Source organism: Andrena cerasifolii, chromosome 2, assembly GCF_050908995.1.
Source record: "Andrena cerasifolii isolate SP2316 chromosome 2, iyAndCera1_principal, whole genome shotgun sequence".
Classification (NCBI taxonomy): Eukaryota; Metazoa; Arthropoda; class Insecta; order Hymenoptera; family Andrenidae; genus Andrena; species Andrena cerasifolii.
The window spans coordinates 21,508,665-21,531,162 of record NC_135119.1 but is presented as its reverse complement, the minus strand read 5'-3'; the positions used below and the strand labels follow the sequence as shown (position 1 = coordinate 21,531,162).

Genomic DNA, 22,498 nt, shown 5'->3' with positions numbered 1-22,498 from the left:
ACCCATCATTTTTACTAGTGGGGATTCGGGTTTTTCTACCGTTGCAATTTTTCTTGGTTTGCTAGAAATTTTACTGTTGCATGACGCTCCTTTTCCGAATGACTCGACGTCGCGTCCGTCCGTCGGGTCATTTGTGCGTTTAAATGACCGGTTCTATCTTCGGGTTTAGTATTTCTATTATATGGAGAACTCGGTCTCGTTGATGGAGGAATAGGAGATGGAGATCTTGGTCTAGGCCATTGAGAATACCTATCTCTTGCTGAACGTGGTGGTTCATTACTGTTTGTATTATAATGATCATACGGGTAATAATTAGGATATGGCATTGGCGGATAGAAATAAGGCGAGTAGTACGGATGTGGAGGAAATCCCGGTGGATTGTAATAATGATTGTATGGTTCCCTGTTGCGTGATGGGGATTTTAAAATTCCTACTGGCGATCCGGTTACGTCAGGATTGGGACTCGGTGAACGTGTGCGATTCTCTTCTTCGTTTCGAATTGCATAATTTTGATAGCGAGGAGGGTTAATGGATTGGCGATTAGCGTAATCCTGATAGTAAGAATTCGATGGTCTAGAATAGTTATTATTCTGATTAAATGATACTTTCTGGATTTCATTCGATGGTAATATTCCGGATTTCATTCGCGTTTCTATACGCGCTGCAAATTTTCTCGCATCTTCTAAAGTTTTAGGGTCACGTGCATCTACTGAGCGCGCTATTTCATCTGGAAGTCCGCGAATATAAGCTTCCAATCCGCATTCTTTTAATGGTAATAACATTTGTTCTGCATTATTCCCATAACTATCCTCTAACGCAACTCGAGCTCCGCTAATTAATATGTTTAATCTGTCATAAAAATCGCTAACTGATTCGTCCTTTTTCATCCGAATATTTTCTATTTCGTGTTGATAGTAAGGATAATTCTTGCCCGGTGCGAATCTACCCTTTAGATGTTTAATTAGTTCATTAACTGTAGTAAATGTTTTTCCATACGTGCTATCGCGAGCTGAACCCTTCAATTTTCCTAATACTGATTTTAGAAACGAGCCCTCTAATGCAGGAGGCACTAATGCTGCGCTATTTTGTACATCCTGTACAAAATCCTTAAGAGGAACGCCCTTCCCATCAAAGTACGGAATATTTAAAGTACTATTTTGAATAGTCAAGCACTCCGCCATGGAGGTCATCATTGCACTTGCGTCTTGCGACATCTTTAATTATTTGTAATAGGAACAAAACACCGCGCTACCACGACCACATTAACAATTGTGTAATTTTGTAAAATGGAAAAATTTTATAATTCTATCTGATTTCAATGAATATGAGCACCCAGGAATTCTTGCAAGAGAATTCCTGGTATCCCACCGCTGCCACCAGATCTGTTACGTGCCGCGGCCTTTTTAGTGTTCGAGCGGCACAATTTTTAGACGCAATATCGATTAGGGGTATCCCACAGTCGTTAGACTATCAAGTATTGCTGGATTGAGTTTATGATTTAGAAAAAGCAAGGAGGCTCGCCGCAGTCGTAACAGTCGATTCTTTTAGTTGATAATTATTTAGGTACCTTCTCAGAAGGAGAAGGGGTAGATTTTGGGATCGTTGGTGCTCTAGTCCCGTACGGGTCTTTTCAATGGAATCAGATAGGTAATTGATGAGTAGAATTTAATAGTAAATAAAGTTTTAATGATTAAATAATGAATGGATGTAAAACATTTAACAGAACTGAATATGAACAAATCAATCAATAATTTAGAAAGAATAGACGTTTGTGAAATCGGTATAATTCCTGACTAGGGGAATCCCACAGTCGGTTGACTATCAGAAATTGTGTTGGGTATTCAAATTTTAACAACAATTTTTAATTAATTACTAATTCACACATGCGACAAGATCGTGGGAAGGCGCGGTTCCCTGCACCGGATGTAGAGCATACAATTTCGTCAGTCTTCTAAGAAATGATCCAGTCTGCGCATTCCCGCTGTAGCCGTTACTGATTATGTTACAATGTTTAACGCGACGGTCAGAGGTGTGCTCAACGAGGGTTCTCCCACAATGCTGCAAAGCATTGTTGAAACGCCACCCTGCCGCTTACATAAAACGGATTCGGCACAGAAGGAGAATCACTGGGTCTTTCCGAACGCGACTCTCTGGTGAGAACGCCGCTGCGTCAGCACCGCCTTATCTGTATCGCGGGACGGCAGTACGTTGAGACGACGACGTTCCAAGAAAAGGGGTTTTTGTTCTATCAAAAATATTATTAATTAATAGGCAGGAGTATGATCAACGAGGGATTTCCCATAACGCTAGGCGTTGTTGATGCATACCCTGACTTAAAAGAAAAATTTTACGTTCCGAACGTAACAAACTAATATAAATTTTAGAAATACACTAAATCATTTACCAATGTTATATAAAAAATATAGAATTTATTAATGAACATCATAAACGCTACTTTGAATATTTTGATGAACACGTTGATAAAATCGATTAAACCGCTGAACTCAGATCAGATTAAAAATTTGGGATAATCCTTACATTTACTATTTTATAATATAATTCAACTCACCCTTACTCCCATTTTCAGGATAATATTGAACACATACCTGCAACAGAAAAAGAAACAACCATGAATTTTTGATTCGCAAATTTACATTCGGATAAACGTTGATGGCATAATACAGTGATTTCTAAAATAGCTGCTAAAGAATTCCAAATTCTTTTCCAATATTAAATGAGGGTTCAATAGGTACATCTCTGCCCTGCAGCTGCTTAGGAATTCAGATCCGAATTCGTACTTATTTATTTCGCAGAAAATTCAAGTTATTATATTAGGATTGCAATTCCAGATGCGAGATAAAAACATTAATAGACACTTTTTGGGGCGTTATCCTAACTTTTGCACACGTTTAGCACAAGCTTACTGTAAGAGGCTTACAAGTACCTATGTAATATAGAAACGTAGCTCTTGTGTCTTATTCCGAAAACACACAGAATCTCTTCAGTAAGTACCTTCCTCGGGAGGTTTGCAACAGTAAATCATTATTAAAATTCGCAACATTACTGCAGCTTTTATGCAAAATTCTAAGTTCCAAACCGAAGAACACACAGCCACTACCCAACCCTTGATAATAGCGAAAAAATCACTTCCATACCATAAACCTAATACCAACCTACCTACATCTTAAAAACTCTATCAGGCGCGCAATTATAAAAAAAATTATCCCCCATAATAGAACCAACTACTTTCCCCTTTTATTACCCAAATAACAGTAAAATGAAATGATCCTTTAAAGTCCTTGCAGCGTCTCGTTGCAAGCTACATCAAAAGTACCTAACACCCTCGTAACCCATGTTTGATCTGCGAGTCACGAGAGGACGGTCTACCCTTAACTACGCACTGCAATTACACGTGGATACGGGACAACAATATTTCCAAAGTCTCGATCGACCGCTCTGTAATACAGACAGGCCGCGCGGGCAGGGCACAGGGGTACCGAAAGGCTGCGAAAGGCAAAGGGGCGCTCCGTTGGCGGCAGGCCATCTAATACTCCACTCCTCTTTACACCATCCTCACATCATTCCTCTTTTACATCCACCCTTTCCCCGTCTCACCGCCACTTGGCCCTCTTTCTCGTCCGAAATTTCTCCTATCCCCCGAGCCACCCCTACCGCGCCTTCTTCGGAGCTTGTTAGACCGGTAGACATCCTTCGCATCGGCGGTTCCGCGTCGCCCTGGAGTCGAGTGCTCGGTGGCCGCATCGGGGAATCCGTAGGTCGCACCTGTCGACCGAGACCCGATACGCGTCTTCTCTGATGCATATATGCATGTGCGTTATGCATAATCTACTGGGCACATCATGACCCCCGGCCCACGATGGCACCAGAATAGATCGCGTAACGTGGCCCCGTGCTCCGGGAGGATTCTATCCGCCTTGGAGCCACTCCACCGAAAGTGCTATTCGTTGATCGATTCTGATGGGATGCGGCGAACTTCGGAACGGAAGCTTGGAACTCGTGCGGAGAAATTACGTATTTTGCGGTGTAGGTATATTCGGTAGCGTGCATGCGAGGCCGCGCGATACACGAACGATCGAACACAATGGGGCGAGGGTACGTTCGCCGGGATACGCTTCAGAGATAATTAGAGAAATCAAGTATTTCGCGGGCGGTAAAATGAGAGGAGGGGCGGGGAGGAAGGGATGGGATTTTATGGTTTGTTATTGCGGAGTGTATTGAAATGTTAACAGTAGGGAAGGTATGTCAGATTATATTTTTGTGGTGATGTTTGTAATTGATGCACAGGGGTGGTGTTATTTCACTTGATAATTTCGAGTCGATTGTAGATTGCTCGATGTAATTAAGGATTATGAATTTTCGGCCAAAGGGTACCGTGCTTTTGACAAATGCTTGTGCAGTTTAAACTAACAAGAAGCAATGTTAATTTTAATTTACTATTCACTGTAATCCGCTTAAAAATTCTCTCTCTTAACTTTTGCCTCGAAATAACTTCCCTTCACTCTCCGCCCCTCCGCGCCGTGACTGTCGACTGAAGTAATTATTGGTCCCCCCTTGTCTGAAGATTTCTTAGCGAGAGAATTCCAATTTAATGGGAAGAATGAAGCGTTCCGGATTGAAAATGGAAACAGTTTGGATTAAATGGAGTACAATTTTAAATGTAAGTAGCCATTGGAGCTCGCCGTTTCACGAATCGAGATGGAAAGAACCGCGAGTTTGCAGAAGCAGCAGATGTTGGATGAATCGGGCAATATCGATATTCGTGATAGTCGATTATTGAAATACATTTGGTCGCGCTTTAGCGGAGAGCTCCCTAATAGGACAATTCTGCTCAATACTGCTTTCAGAAGTACTTTACGGAACATGTTATTTTCCGGTCGATCTTAATGTCAGTTGAAATTGAGTTTGGAATGGGAGTTAAGGTTTGCTTAACGTGGGTTGGTCATTGTCTTCCGCTTGAACGATCGAATCTCGATTTCTTACGAGTGTTCTTGAAACTGCTCCATAGACATCTCAGATTTTTTTTTCAAATAATTCTGCACAACTTCTTTCATACCCATTGTGTTCGACCTTAGATGATTGGATAGGAGGAAAGTTAGTCGATTGTACCAGTACATTCTAGGCATTTTAGCGGGTTTAATGAGTCTGCTTTGTTACATACTTGAGTCTTCAATAAAATGACATTAACATATTGTTAGTATTTATTCTTGTTGTGATCTCGGTGCGTGACAAATTATGAACATCAACTTCTGTACACAGCCATAGTTCATAATTTAATTATTTACACACCAAAAGGGTGCGAATCCACGATGAGATTTTAGTTTTTACATGATACTCTTCTATCATATGTCATGTTTCTAAAATATATCATGAAACTGGTCTCGCGAGAGTTTAGTTCTATGAAACTAATGGTAAAATAATTAAAAGGTATTAAAATAATGAAATAATTGTCTGATGAGATAAAAGTCTCATGTGAGACACGAAATTTTTGTCTTATCGTGAATTTGCACCTTAAGAACGCCAATCACAACGATAATCAATATCACCCAATTAAAACTCCCCTGAATAATCCCAACGATAGGTAATCGTTTCATTCACATGGCCACTGTCTTCCACAAATTGTATTACACCTGCACACATAGTATCTCCCCGAAATTTATATTCGAGGTGAAATTAGAATATGAGATTACCGATTCCCCGGAAGTTCCTAATTCCCCAGCGCGGTCAGTGCAGCTTTTGCGGCGGAGTTGCAGCAACATTAAATTAGAAGTAAATCAATGTAACTAGGCACGCCCGTGTTTGAGGTGAATTTAGCAGGGCTGCACAAAGGCACGCCGCACGCCGTGGAGAACCGCCCTCTAAAATCTACGCTCGCGGGGAAGCTCATACCCTAAAAAACGAGGCGGAATCTGCTGAATCAAAAAGGGATTCAATTATCGTTCCTACTTTGCGCCCCAGCACGGTGACACTAACTTTTTCCCAGCCTGTTCTTGCCGAACCGAGTCAGCGTGCAAACTCCAGCCTCCTGCTGCTTCTCCCCCCATCCCCAGCCACCCTCGCGAGATAACGCCCGTCTTTTTCATAAACGCACGATAGTTCCATCGGTTTTATCATCGGGGAGAATCTCCTCGAATCAACCACGGACCGCGGCGTGAATTAGAGATTTAATCTGGGAGATTAGTTTTTCTATCATTCCGGCCGGCGAGCACGAAGAAGGGAGAAGAAGCCTTTTGGCTCGAGATTCTCGAAAGGTAGGCAATATGTGTGTCACGTGCTCGATGGCGCCTTTTCCCTCCACCGCCATCTTCTGCCACCACCCCTTTCTACTGCATTCACCTCGACTGCTGGCACGTTGTCTGTACCGAGTCCTGGGGGGTAGCGCTAGCGATGGGACCTGATCGACTGCTTTTAATTTCTGCAAACAACTCTACGTGGTCGTGTCTCCTTATGGTGCAATTCGCGCGAGGGTTCGCTATTATTTTTTAAGACTGCGTTAGTAATAGTATTAAGAATAATGGTCAGGCCAAGTTCGATATATACTTAAGAGGGTTCATTTTGTTAGAATTGGATAGCATTTATTGGAGATAAATGTTTCATTTTGGGTAGGTACTTGTGGAACTCAAAAGTCATCTAGCTGGGTTCGAGCCTGTTAGTGAATGCAATGTGTAGGATTTTAAAGTGTAAGTGCTTATAGTCCGCGCCAAGAAGATTGGCTATAGCGACACGCGGAAGGGGAGGAGTATATCTCAGTTCTCAGTTAAATGTGCTCGATGGATAGAAGTGAAGAAATTATTCTTTCGACTATGAGGACATTTAAGTTAAATTGTGCATACGGTTGAAATTATTGATAGTATGATATATGAAATATAAGAAAGATTATGGATTCAGCATAAAATGGTTTGAGGAAGCATCACGGTGTAAGTGAGAATTATGTATCAGAAGTAGACTGAATTAATGTTCATAAAGGGGCCGACGAGGAGCGTTGATTGTATAAAATGAATTTAGCAGTAAACAAAAAAGTATGCTGAGCAAATTGCTGGGGAAAAATTCAAATTTTAACAGGATAATGCGGCTGTGCAAACTGCAAAGTGCGTTAAGGAGCACTTCTTCGTCTAATAAAAAGAATAATTGCTTTTGAGTGGCTAGCAGGGTCACCTAACTTAAATACTACAGGGTATTGCTGGGGAACTTGCAAAAACTGTATACCAGAGCGGAAGGCAATTTGAAAATGTAGAGAGTTTAAACTTTTGCTTTACAGAGAGATACCACAAACTTGGCTAATAGAAATTAAAACTTTTAGAGATAATATATCATCTTAATAATAATAATTGTGGAAGTATTTTGTTTAAATACTACCTGCTGTGGAAATTCCAAATTACTATGTTATAGTCAGGTCCTAGTTAAGTTCATTTGTCCATCGTTGAGTTACTTTACAAAGTCCACGAAAATTATTCCTTGACGATTAAAAATAAATAAATAAATTTAGTGTACGAGCGTTTGACACCATGATTTGAGTGTCTCCGTATTACTTCCAATTTCTTTTAATTTGATTATTTTCTGTAAGTTCGAATAATTACAGAAAAATGATATATTATGATATATTATCCTGCTGTTAATTATTTATTATCTGCTAATAGACTAATTCGTAGTCCATGCTTTAACTTCATAATAATATCAATGACTTCACACCTGTCTCCTTAAAACCTCGACTAAAAAATTGAATTAAAAGAAGGAATTAAACCCTTTAATTATGCACTAAAAAGACAAAGAGAAACTGAATCTTTAATATAGGTATTCTCAAGTTAGAAGTCCAACACGAAGGCAACGTTACAATCTGAAGACCTCAACGATATCTGACAAAGTAGAAACGAAAAGCACACCGATATATTTGTTCTCCCTTTCGCGTAACGAGTAGTTCGACGCATTTCCCGCAAGCATAAATCCACACCACGAGCGAACTTAGCGCTGAGTTAAGGTAAAGTCCTCACGGTATGATACAATAACGCTGGCGTTAATAAAATCGTGGATAGAATTTCGGTAAAGTGATTAATTAACGAAGGTGCCGATAAATCGATAGCCGTGAGATATTAATACTTCCCCGTCAGATATCGAATCTATCCGGGAGGGTGTTGGTCCCATCACTATCCACGGGTCACGTGCGACGCGTCAGGGCTGTAGGGTGGCGTTCTTGCGCAGGGACGCAAGAAGCAGGGGGCTGTTTCGTGAGCCGAATACCGAAATCCGCCCCGGCCCCGATAAACACCACCGATGCCGAGCTACTGAAAATCGAGGGACCGGAATTTCCGCGACAATCACGAATTTTCACGGGCACCCATCCAAACTCGATCTACCATGAGGGGCGCCCGCGTTTCTGCGATCCAATAGCGATTGGGGTTGAGGGATGACGCTCCCGATACGTCAAAGAGGAGCGAAAAAGAAATGCCCCTTAGGTTCGACCACGCAACGAAGCAGGGCGCAATACATTAGCTGTCTCCTCGGGAGCCTGGTTTGCTTGGTACACATGGCTTTAGATAATTGAATCGATAATTTCGAAAAGGGGATACACGTCCGATTTTAGGCGATACACACTTTTTAGCATTTCCCCCTTCTTCAGGACTTGAAGTTCCCTTGTCTGACAAATCTTCGTGTTCGAAAGGGGCCAAAGATTTACGTCCCGGCAGATTTCGGGGATTTCTATGAAGCTCTAACAAGTTGGCCTACAACAGAAGGCGAAGATTGTCCAGAAGAAGATCTGTGATCCTGATTATGTCTTTCGTTTTACCCAAATTCTTATCTGATGTTTTTGAATTTTATAATTTATGGTTTCCTTTAAGGTTCGCGATACTTGAAAAAAAAACGTCACTATTATTGCACGAGTAATATTTTACAATCTTATCCATGTAAGTGGATAAATATATTGACCGTAAAACAATTACTTAGTAATAGCGACGCGTTAAATATGTTCTCTATTTGTACCTATTATTTTTAAAATATCGTACAAAAAATTTGCCACCGATCCACCGAGGAAAATTCATTTCCCATCACGGAATTCTGTTCGAGGAAACCCATCATTTTCCACCTCCTTACGTTCCAACCGTGGCGTTGCTTTTCCAAGTTATGAAGACTGAAATAACAGCAGCATTTATTACCATTCATTACCATTTTTCTCCTTTCCTTCGGCGGTGTTTCAACTTCGCGATTCGGGCTTTGCACTTCAACGCGGGAATTCTTTTTACGCGAATAAATGGTGTAAATTCTTACCTCTTGAAAATGCATAAACTGCGGGACACAGTAACTCTCTTTTTATAGTACTTGTCTACTTCAAGATCACTTGCAGTCCTTTTATTCAGCCTGCAAAGTTCAAGTGATAGGAAAGCAGTTTTCTCGCGGCTGGAATATAATATCAGATTGATGGGCTTTCCTAATTGCCTGTGGGAGGACTTATTGTCAGTAGTATTTCTGCTTGTGTGCATGCTAATAGCGTGTTCGAGTGATGTGACGAACATAAGCACTGCTGTTGTTTGGTACTTGCAGAAACCATATTATTTATAGCAATAACACCACGTGTGATACCTACACCTGGCCATGGACCTCGTGTTGGAGCAATTTTTCCACCAGGTTTAGAAATATTAGATTTACAATCGCCACTAATTAATGCAGATTTCGAGAAGTTTATTATAGAGGCTAAACGAAATAAACAAATGGAATTTTTGGCTTGCAATTCTGCAGCCGCAGTGAGATATCTGTAATTTATCGACACAGTTATTTATCAAAATGGTTATTCAAATATTTTTCAGACGAATTCATATTATAGTTTAAGAAAATTAAATTATGAAGTGTCATTAAACTCTCAAGCATTTTGATGAATTTCAATTATTTTGAAGGATAGGTAAATTGAGAATTATTTCGCTGAATTGATAGCAATGGACATAATTAAATGTTCTGTTACTGTACGCTCCGTTGCCAGAGGTACAATGACACATTTCCTTCGCCAAGGTATTCTAGTGCAGTAGCACCTCAATTACTCTACCTAATTAGCCCATTTTGCTCCAGATTACTGTCAGTTCTATTTACAATTTAATCTGTATAATTTAGTTACAATTTCATTTGTAATTCCTACTTGACTTAAAATCATAATTTGTAATTTATACTTTACCATTTATTTGTTGTCATACCTGTAACTTAAGGGGGTATAGGACAATTGAACGACTGAAATCGACGGTTTCTTGCCGGTTGGATTGCTTAGATACCAAATAATCACCATACGGGCATTTTTCATAGTTTTTTATGTACGCTTTTACAGGTAATGTAAAATAAAAAACTTGTCAGAATGTTGAGAATTATTCAAGTTATTTGAAGCTGAAGATAATCCCGCGTAGCGCGCAGCTGTAATCGGTGTACATAGTCCCAGGTAAACCAATCATCTAAAAGCAAAATGCTTTGAGGTGAGTAATTTCTACACTAATAGTTATCGCGTGAAATTTTGCTGGGCGAATTTAAACAGAAATTGTAAAAGTTACACACAAATAAATTTTTCTTACATTTCTATGGGAAAAATCGTCTTTAATCAGTTATAAAATGTTTTGCAAACATCCAATGTTGATGCGGAAATTCCACACGACAGAGAATGGAATTATACAGCTTCAGTTAAAATTTCAAGTGAAAATATTCATTCGTTCATGAGTTATGATGTACACCGCGTTTGAAAATGTAGTTTCGAGATAAGCGACTTCAAAGTGTAGTCCCCTACGTCAATACAACTCTGCGAGGCCGTTCCTCGACGGTGCACTCAATTACGTTCAGCGCTATAATTCCCGTAATTACTCGAATTTCTTTACGAAACATTGTTGTAAATGTTCGCAAAGCATGGCACTTTCAGAGTTAATAATAATAAAAAAATTGATTTTTCAAGATTTCAATAGTCCTATACCCCCTTAACGCGAGATTACCTGGCAATTAACGCAACATCGAGAAAAGCAGAGCTTTCGCCAAAGAAAAATCTCGGTCTACTCTACCCCAGCCTTGGCACCCCCCAACATAAACAACAAATTCTCCCAATTCATAAAACTAATCACTACATCCAAGATTCAAGAAGCGTAGGCTCGCACGTTTCACTGACAACACAAACAGCCTCCATCCTTCATCTCTCCGAAAGCAATAGGGCTATGAGCCTGAGCTCTAAACAGAGGGGTCGCATCAGGAAACTATAAAATTATTCTCCGTTGATCGCGGAATCAGGCGATTTGCTTTAGAGCCCTTCTAACGACCCAGTCGCGCCCCGAGCACGCAAGAGCCCTGAAATGGTCTTTTCAAATAATCGTTATCGGGCAGAGGGAGGCCTGTGCAGGCCGGGGAAATGATGACGACTCGAGGTAACTCTACAAAAGAAGCGGTCTCTGAAGAGGGAACGCGGAAAGGCAGAAAGTAGACTTACGGAAGGGCCGACGCGAGGAAGGGGGGGGGGGGGACGGGGCATGAAAAAAGGGAGGAGGGAAGACGCGTGCATCTCTTTTCGCCGTATTACCATAGCAATGGCGGCAAATCAAATTGAATAAAAATTTATGTATCAGAAAGGCAATAAAACGGAATAGATTTGGGGCAGAATGGGGCCGAATCCATCAGCCAGGATCCCGATAAAGGTGGATCGTTTGGGTCCAGGACTACGTCCAGGGGAGGATCTCACCGCTCGCGTATCCCTTCCGATTGGAGCGGGATTGTCGAATTGTTGCCACGAAATTTATTCCACCTACACAGCCACGCATACAAACACGGGCCGGCGGTATAAGGGTATAAGCGTGCACCAACGACGCCCTTTTTCCACTGAAATCGGCTTTACGATATTACGCCGGCTGGGGATGCTTGGGACACAAGGTTTGCGCGGACGCCCTCTACCTTCGCTCTACACCTTCGCGATACGCGCACCGTTCCCTTCGTTCCTTCTCGAGAAGTCTTCGAGTAGACATTACATAATTATTAAAGTCAATAAGTATACAGGGTGATTAATAAACGCACGTCGATACTTGAGGGGATAAATCTACAGTCTACAAATTACTATTAGTAAAAACGTCATAGGTATGCACGTATGTTGTATATTCCTTAGTTTACGAGTTGAGAATGGTTGAAGAAAATGTTCGAAGTGCCCGTCTCTTGCCTCAACACGGTCATGTGTTTTTTTTTTTTGGAAACGAGGCACTTTTAGATGTGAGTATTAGTCTGGAGGGGATGGGTTATAATTAACAGGAAAACTGATTTAGACTTCTCGCGTGAAAAGTTCGAATTTCTCATGGCTAGCGGAGAAATTGAAGTTTGGATTGAGTGGGGACGTTGAAGCGAATGAAATATTTATCAGATTTATTTCAGGGAACATAGTCTTGCCGTTTCACGGGGGAATCGAGATTTTTTGCGCACTCCAGAATTTCTAGGATTATCGTTTTATAAGAGGAACGGCGGAAACGAAAATGAAGACTCGAATCGAAATGAAGACATCGAGCAGGTGAAGTATTTGATCACCTCGTATAGGGGGGACGATGAAGAGAATCTTTTTATTCTCCCAGGGATGACATCGTTTCCATGAAGTACTGCCCTGCCACGAGATTGAGAGAGGATCCATATCCAAGATCATTCTATGGGGTATTAAATCAAGTCTGACATCGAGCAACCGATGGCACTCCATTCCACGAGGAAGTTTTCTTTATGACGATCATCCGAATAATAATAATATGCTCGCTGAAGAAATATTGCTTCTTTTACAGAATTCTTTTATTTAGATTTATGGAAGAAAAAGGTTACAGTGGAAATGAACACTTTTTCTTCTGTTTTAATGGATCTTTGATGCCCCACGAAATTTATTAGCGACGCAAGTTATTTTAACCGGTTTTGATGATTTTTTTTCCACATTATTTTATGCAGTAGTTTCATATCTTTTTAGAAATGTTACGATATAGTCAGTATCCAATTGCAATATAAATCACAACTGCAGTTGATGGCGATTACAAGGTGATGCGTAAATTCTGTGAATGATTTATTTGTAAACTCGAACTAAATTAAAAAAAGCGTGATGCAAGTTGACATCGTTATTACTATTCAGTGCAATAATTTTCAATGTGATCAAGAATAGAATTATGGGGATAAGAAGGTAACGTGTAAACCTGAACTCGAATTCTCCATGAAACTTAATAATCCTGAGCGAAAGTCGCAAATTATCGATATTAAGTATCTTCCATGAAATAAAACACATTTCTTTCCAACAGAGAACAAGTAATACTCACGAGTTTGAGACTTAAACACAGAAACCTTGCACATCCACAGTGAACATCGAAAAACGAACCAAGGAACTGCAAGTTGGGTAACTGTGTCTTCTCTCTAAACCATTTATTAAAGTTGCAGAAAGTTTGTACGGGAAAGAGTTAAATTTGATCTTCCAGAAGAACTTTGTAAAGTCTCAAACAGCTAAAGTATACGCCATTATTCCTTAAAGAACTAAACCTATACAAGAATACATAAGTTTACTTGTTATAACAATAAATATATATATATATATATATATATATATAGATAGGTATTACTAGCTAAAATGCCCGGTGTTAATTCAAGTTTTAAAATAAACGCGACAGTATTACAGGCGGCAAAATAGTTGATTAGCGTTATTAAAGTTACTGAGAAGGTAACAGTATTTTTTCATAGTTTATTTGTTCTCACTAGCACAACAAATTAATCAGAAACACACGTCTAAAGCAAAATTGTAGTAAATGTTAGGGTGATTCTAGGTATCGCCAAACTAATTGTCAAATTTGATAAAACATTCGTAATTTATTTTCGAGTTTAAATATGAGCGTGGAAAATGAAACCTATACAGTGACTTCCGCTCGGATGTGCAGAGCATATATGCCAAATTTGATCGAAACCCGTCGAAATCCGTACTACAGCGGTGTAAATTTGTATTCGGAACAAACAAATAGACAGAAAATGAATTTTATATATTATATATACTACAAACCGAGGAACAAAGTCAACCGAAGGTACTGAAGGAAGAAAAACTTTCAGGTCGAACAGTGCATTCGTAGTTGCCTACTTTAAGGGGACGAAGTATAGTGTAAAACATGCATGAATTTTAATATATAAAGCAGAAAGCTTCTATACGTTCGTGTGTTTGTCTGTCGCCTAAAAACTTTCGAACGATAAACCTGGGGGTCACGAAATGTGCCTCAGCTCATTATGCCTTACTAATCCAGATGAATCTGACTATTTTCACAAAAAAAAAAATAAAAAAAGTTTTTTTTATAAAATCAGAATCTAAATTTCGGACGAAGCCGAGTAGTAAAGCTAGTGTAATATATGGCTATCTGGTTACAAATAACCACATGGTGGATGTGAACTTAAAAGAAAAACGAAGCAAGCCTCGTTGTAATTCAGGCTTTCATACTAGGATTATAGAAAGTATCGTTCATAAGTTTCTACGACGACCAACAATAATTAATATCGACCTTCGTATATATTATTATGCAAAACGACTGTTTTCGTTTGGTGAGTCGCCCGCCACGATAAGTTAATGCATTTTAAACAGTGGTCCTCCCGGAAATAAACAGGAAAAGTGTAACGCGACCAAAGACTGCCACACGAATCCCCATCATCGTATTACTTGCTTTTCGCATTACGCCGCTCTACTTCCGTCGAATAGATATTTCGTGGCTTCCCCTTTCGCTCTATACATATTACGTCGGGCATGATTTCTTTCCGAAGTCTCTTTGCGAAAGAAATCGTCGAAAGGATAGAGAGACCTTTTCTCGGGTCAATTTCAAAGCCGCTAGTTTTCCCTCGCGCACGCGAGCTCACCTTATCAAATTACCCTCTCCCGGAGGGGTTTTCCTAAAAAAAAAATGTTTTTTTGTGCGCTTTACGCGCTATGCAATTCTTACTTGAGCAGGTATACGGGGTTAGGAGTAATAGCAGTGCACGTCGCTGAATCCTGCCCTTTACGCACTGCTATTACATGTAAATTTACTTTCGCATATTGTATTTTTAATTTCGCATTGTTTTCTTGTTTCTTTCTCTTGGCACGCGAGTGTGTCATAAAGGCAAGTGTTTGGATAAAGAAACCGTGATTGAGACTGACTCAAGTTAAATCTTTAGCTAATTCTTGTGAATAATTAAATCCAATCAGAAATGAACAGATTTTATTGGCAATTAATTTCAATTCATAGTAATTTCGAGTATAATATACTTTCATTATTATTCCTACTTTAAATACTTAACAGAGGATGATGTTTAAGGTAATTCTTTATGACCGATTCTAATTTGTTATAGAGGATTTCAATGTGTAGTGGAAGAAGGAGGAATAATAGACTGGGCTACATAAAGTATTGCAATTATTTTATCGAAAATTCGTAAGAGTAGTGATAAATTGTTTTTAAAATTTTAAAAGGCAATATTTCGATTTAGTTCAACAAAACTTTCTGTATTGAGTACATAAACATCTAAAAAATATAATTGATTCTCACTAGAAAAGTGTGCTTTTTTACACGAAGGTCTGAATATTGCTGCACGCATTGCAACCCACTATTTGCAATTTTCAATTACTTTTCATACATATTAATGAAAAATGAGTACTGTCAATATGGTGTTCGACGACAGAAGGTCTATCGATCGGCCATGTAGACGAGTCCCAGTACATGTTTTATAGTCATTAGCCCCATATGGAAATTTCCTGTCCATTCATCCTGGTTGCAACATCTCGTACCTGTTTCCTCGTTTTTTCCCACCTTCTTGCACCGCCCACTTTTTTCCATTTCTAGCAGTGGCGTAATCTCGTTTCACGGGATAGTCTTGATGGGTGAAATATGATTACGATGATAGCGGTAACGATGTTACTGGAGCTGACACAGCCAGCCTATCTGCCCCAGATGGGTCCTTCTTCGGTTGAGACAAATGAGTAGGCCGGTGCAATTTGACCACCTTTTATTCGAGTATTCGATTGCTTTGGGAGGCTCATTTCAGATTGAAACTACACCACGTGGAATCGCTTCATTTTAATTGTAGTACGTAGTGGATCGTTTGGCAATATTAGCCCTATTGCAATCTTCAGTTCAGTTACACGTTCTTTATAGTTTTCCCAAAGTCAAACGAACCCTTGAAGAGATGAAAACGTGAATGGGGCGAAAAAATAAATTATCTAAATTAAAATGGGGCATCGCATCGATTTATTTTTGATTAATTTCTTGGAAGGGCCTACATTTTGTAAGATCTGTTAGATCAAATTGATGAAATAGAGGTTTATATTAAAATGTTGTTAACTGCTACTCTGTCAATGTATGGCAAGTATGAAATATTCTATCATAAAGTGATAAAACTCAAATTTTATTTACTACTTATCCTCTATAATTTAAATAGAAATATGAGATGATCTAATTCTACTGAATTCTCATCCAATCCAAACTACATTATAATTTTGCATTCTATTTAATAGATACCGTATTTTCGATACCTAACGTTGCTTCACAGTTTCTTAATGTCTAACCCTGACTTTGCTTCTTACAGGTTCCTCGGAGATAAAGGATAATATCTCCGGAATGGAGTGGGATCGATAACGTCGAAACTTGATTTTCTAAGGAAAATTTGCCAGACACCCAGATACTCCCAGTCATATGTTCCGGACACAGGAAGCACCTGGCTCTTCGTAGGGCCTGCATTTGCTCAAGGACATCATCCAAGTGCTCGGTAAGCACACCAGGGACTCCTGTGAGGCTTTAATCGTACACAGTCATCGAGAATTCTCGGGACACGTTTGCCAGGTCACTAGAAATTAGCTCTTGCCAAGGCGACTGAACGCGTTTTCGTGAAACAAACTCGGGCTTACTTAACCAACGAATTTTAAGTAAATGATACTGCTACACGACTCTCTTTGACAGAAACAAATTTGTATAAATTGGATGCTCATTAAGCGAAAAAAATCATCACTTTGGCTTCCAATAGGACTTGGTTGGTATTGATCTTTGCTGTACTGAAATTTGACTGAATTCGAAATTGGATACTGGGAATCATAATTATTATAGAAATAGATCATCATTTATTTTATGTTCAAACAACGCCAAACAACTGGATTCTACAGTGAAATGCTATTTTTCTCAATTAAGTTTAATGTAAACACTTTATTTTTTTAAAATTCTCACTTGCTTGTGCGACAAAATAGCTGTCTACTGTATTATTCCATTTTTCTTTGGAAATATACTCTCGCGATAGTCATTCGCTTCAGTGGCTTCCATGTTTATGAATTTATACAAGAGCCTGAAGCAAACTTCGGGGGTATAAGTTCAGAGATGCTGAACACTGGTTACGATATTCTCTTCAGATAACTGCACCTGATTAGGTTGAAGTAATCTACATAACTAGAGTAAAAGCGCGTTGCAAAAATTTGGTGGGAATTTTGGTATAGGTGGGTACATATACTTACATACGATGTTATTCGTTTTAGTGGGCATTACATGTTCCCAAATTATTCGACATGAAACGTTCTTATTGCACCTGACTACGAAGGGGGATAGATACACGAATTTATGGTCCACTCACTTGGCTAAAATTTCTTATACACTTGGTCCATACTAGAAATACACTAATGTGTCGAATGTATAGGGCGAACTACCACATATTTCGTGAGAAAATCAACTTCAATGTTTCACATTTTTCAGGTGGTACATAGATCTATCTGTATATGCGAGAATAATTTAAATAAGTGACCGTACCAGTAATTAAAAATGAGTAAAAATTTATAAATATAAGTCAAATTTATACATATATACATACATCAGATTTTCAATTGCTGTTTAGTTTAACTAACATCTCTGTGTCAACATTTATTCATTTATACACTTTACTGTAATTTTAATTTTATATAAGCGGGATACTTCTGCCAAACTAGTAATAATAAAAGAGGAAGTGCAGCATATTTGGAATGCTGTTGCTAATTCGGAATACCGAAGGTGAAGGTAATTTGGAATATTCCAAAGCTTGGCGATGCTTTTGTTTCACGCGCAACAGCTACCGCCGCGTCATTTTCGGTCAGCGCTGTCCATTTATAGGTATTTACCTAAGATGGGTCCTATATTGTGATTTTTGAGCCTGACTAAATCATAAAAGAAATTAATCTTATTATCTATATGTTTTTTTTTTAAGTTTATAAAGTGAAGATAAATTAGAATACCGGTATTCCAAATTACCTGCATTTTAACGAAATCGATACTTCCTGTCATTTTTCATTTAGGCCAAAGTTTCAGTTACTTTTTCTTTTCCATTATTACTGAGAGTTTGAAATATAAAAGTTTATTAGTTCCCCTATGATATTATGCAGTTTCATTTATTCCCATCCTCTGCAGTAATTTTCAATTCATCTTAAACAAACTGATATTCCAAATGTATTGCACTTCGTCCAGTAAAATGCCAGTCATTAGCGACAAAAGTGACTCACGTAAAACGCTTCAAACTAACTTGTATATGAAGATGAAGATGCGTCGGCGTCGTCCCCGTCCTCCATTTCGGCCATGCAAGAATTATCGACGAGACGCGAATAGGCCGCCTGATTTTGAGTCATAGCCTAGCCTAGCGTTTGCCCCGCTAATTGATTTAATTGATTTCGCACACACTACGTCATTATTGATGCGTGGTAACGCTGGCCTGGGCCACATTAAAATCACCGATCCAATCCAGTTGGCAGGCAATGACACGAGATGCCAGGTCACAGGGCGAGTGCCGCGACTGTCGCGCGGCAATTACCAGGTAGCCTAGGGTTTGCGAATTAACGATGCACGAACGAACATTCAAACATATCGAAATGCTCGACCGCGACAGCCTCTCGATTGTAACGCGCCAGCTGCGCGGCCCTTACTTTTTCAACAGACACCGCAGCGGAATTACTGCCCCAATGTTCCGTTCGGACGAGCCAGGTGATAAAACTGGCCCTCTTTCCCGACATTAACTTCTCTGTTCTTATTCTGTTTTTTTTTTTTTTTTTTTTTTTTTCATTGGGTAAATAGTAAGGGAGGCACCATGAGCCTTTTACTTGTATAAACGTTCGTATTAGCATGTCCACTTCTGGGAGTGCTTTGTGTACCAGATATGGTGCACGGTATATCATGTTGACAGTAGTTTCACTACTTAAACTGATCGGTAAGCTACTATGTATATACTTGTTAAGGATGATATCTGTGCCAGTTAATGTGTTGAGGATTACATGATTCTGGAAACGAATATTCTCAGCAAGAATAAATTTCACGGTGACCTAAATATCAAGATCCTACGAACGGCACCGTGATTTATGACATTAAAAAGCGGTGCGTATAGGCTGGGAACGAATGTCATTAAGGATGATCAATGGCGGGTAACGAAGCTTCTACCCGTATAAACATTCATAATTCATGTCGGATCGAATATATTTGCCGAAGGAATTCGCGTTTCACTACGGCGCGTATTTTTAATATCTTTGCAACGGAACATTAATTTTTCCTGGAAGCAATATTGATGCACGGGATATTGGGATGCCTCAGTGAACGGATCGCGTCGTAAATAAAAAGATGATCCGCGATTACTGCGATGATCTACTTAATGCTTTTCTGATTAATACTTATAAATTAAACAGCAGTGCACCGTGTCTCTGACTAGACACACGTCGCATCTACCACTTAGAACTCAATATTAAAATAATATTAACGCAATTTATAAAATAGAATATGAGCGCGATTTTAAGATAAATGAGAAAAACACCGAGATGTTATATTACATTTTAATTGCAATTAACTCGCTGAATGCGCATCGGTAGATGGATTTCACGTTATTCGCACAAAACAAGGTATTAAACTGATTTTTAAATAACAATAGTTAGCACAAACCTCCTACAATATCTCTTCCATAAATTAATTAATCGAATCACATACTTCTTCAAAACCTACCCTAATTTTTCGTAAATCTAATTAAAACCCAATGCGATTCCTACTTCCCTGCTTTACATTCTTCGCGGCAGGCACAGCCTAGCTATAATGCTAAACCCCGTACCTAGGAAGTTCAGCTAGCTACCCAAAGAAAAAATACAACCAAACAATTTTGCAGCCATCTCCAATGCACGTCCACCAACCAACCCCCAACACCTTATCTCTCCCATCGACTACCGAATCATCATTAACCCACAGATTCTGATACGTTGATTGCGCTCTCGATTAAGTGTCTTCGTTAAATGCAAGCCAGGGGCGTCGCAGCGCGTCCACGAGTCTCGATTCAAACGTTTTCTCCGTGGATGGCTCGCGCACGGTGTTTGGATGAATAGCGATTCGGCCTCGAGATAAATCAAACGGCTAAGATGATTTCGCGACGCCGCTGGTGGCTGGAACGGAATCGTAACAGGCCCAGCGTCACCGGTGACGAGTCGCCAGCTGATTATCTTCTCGCTTCGCTTAAGATTGATATTCGCCCGGTGGACGGCAGCGTAGCCCTCCCGCCCTGGCAAAACTGCACGCTCGCCGAAACCGCATTAGCTGGAAACAGCATCGGATAGATCGGCGCCGAGTCGTCGACCGGTCGATTGCACTCGCGAAATTCCGTTCTAGCCGTGCGACTGCAGTCCCATGCAAACCGTCCCTCGCGCATCGGATGCTTGGGACTTCCGCATGTGTTGCGAATTAACGTGGCCACTCTTGCAAACCAGATCGCGCACTATGGACGATCAATAATTTCATTTGGACGGGGAACGAGGTTTGTGTTCGTTCGTGAACAAAAAAAAAAAAAAAAAAGTGAAAAAAGGGAGAACCCGAGCTGTTTCAAGCCGTTTTTCGCTTTTTTCCCCTCGGCGGACCCCTCTCCCTTTGCCCTGCTGACGTAGCACGCGGTACCGACGATAGCTTTTTTTTGCGAACGCTACACGACATTTACGTAATTTTGTTTATTAAGACTGCGGGACGGGGGCTGGTAATCGACTACCCTGAATGAACTCGATTATGAACTTCCTTGCCCGCGCGCACAGAGAGGCTATAAGAATTTTCGGTCCGGGATGTTGTTCAGGGAATGGGCAGCTACTTAACCCTTAACTGGTATACTGTTTTTGGCAAACGTGGCTGGTATACTGGGGTCGTGGCAGACCCCAAATAAAAAAGGACACAGAAATTTGTAAAGTCGACCCTGAATCAACCTCTACGAATATTTTGTTCTTAGGTAATGTGTAAAATAATAGAAACCTAGAAAGTTAAACTATTATTATAGAATTAATTAGAAAAACAGTTTACAAGCTTAGACAACCAAAAATTTTGCAGCGAACTTTGCGTGCCTGGGGTCATGAGCGACCCCAAGATACCAGTTAAGGGTTAAGGGAAATTTTGTCCCGCAAAATCGAGATTATTGTGTTATTTAAATTGATATTGTGGGAAGAAGATTGTAGAATACTAACAGTTGCACGCGGTTCTACTAAAATTTCAATCTCGCAGGTTATTTTTACAGGATCACTTTGCAACGCGGGTTTCGGGTTTTTTTTTGTATTTTCTTTTCTTTATTGCGAAACGTTCATAAAAGACGTCGCGCGTTAAAAAGTCCCCTTACACGTATGAAAGACGCGTGAACATTTTTGAAAGGATATATATTTATGTGAAAAGCATACGGTGTACTTTGAAATGAAGGAAAAGTGCGTTACGTTTCTCTTTTAACCCTTTGATCAAATGTGACACAAGCGAGTGAGCCAATCCCCTCTCAACGGGTTTTCCTTTTGAAGGAAACAAAATTAGAGTATACGGCACGTTTACAAGATTTCTCCTGCATTCCACAAAAGATACAAGCCCCTGAGGAATCATGTTCTTTGCACCCAGGGCTATAAGATAAGAAGACAGTATCGTGTTTGCTTCTTGAATTTTAAACGAGGGGATGTATGTTGCAGCATTGATACACTTTTCACGCGAATTATTATCTGCTCGTTACATATTTCCTATAAATAAAGGAGAAATCAAATCTGTATTATCTATTACTTTTACAAAAATCAGTTTCACAAACTTTATGTAACTTTTTTTGCAACTTGAGGAGCAATTCTAATGAGAACCCATAATTTCTATCAGATTAGAACAATATAACTGCTAAAAAATCATTTCCATCAAATATGAAGTGAAATGCAACTAGCACCGAAATATTTTCCTGGCATATGAACGTATAAGAAACACGTATACAACACAGTTATCGGTTTTTTTTTAGTTGAGTATCAATTCACACTCAATCCAGCACTACTTGCAATTCTTGCTACATTCCATTCCAATTAAATCCTCATCCACCTCCATTTTTATCTACTACCTGACTGATGCTGTAATATTAATCTTGTCTGGGCGGACGCAGGGTCCATTTCGACCCACCCGAAGCTTCTTACGTTACTCATCAGTATCACTACTTTGAGAAAATCAGAATTTTACATCATAACAAGTTGAAATTTAATGTAGAAGCTAATTTTAGAAACTGTACGAGCGAAATTGTA

At 39.6% G+C, this 22,498-nt stretch overlaps 1 long non-coding RNA gene across 1 annotated transcript in view; it reads left to right on the top strand.

The window, feature by feature from the left end:
- LOC143366108 (uncharacterized) overlaps positions 1-22,498 on the top strand; it is a 46,103-nt gene that overhangs the window by 12,384 nt on the left and 11,221 nt on the right. The window contains exon 2 of the long non-coding RNA XR_013084665.1: positions 16,552-16,731. This is a non-coding gene — a long non-coding RNA (uncharacterized LOC143366108). The remainder of the gene's footprint in view (positions 1-16,551; positions 16,732-22,498) is intronic.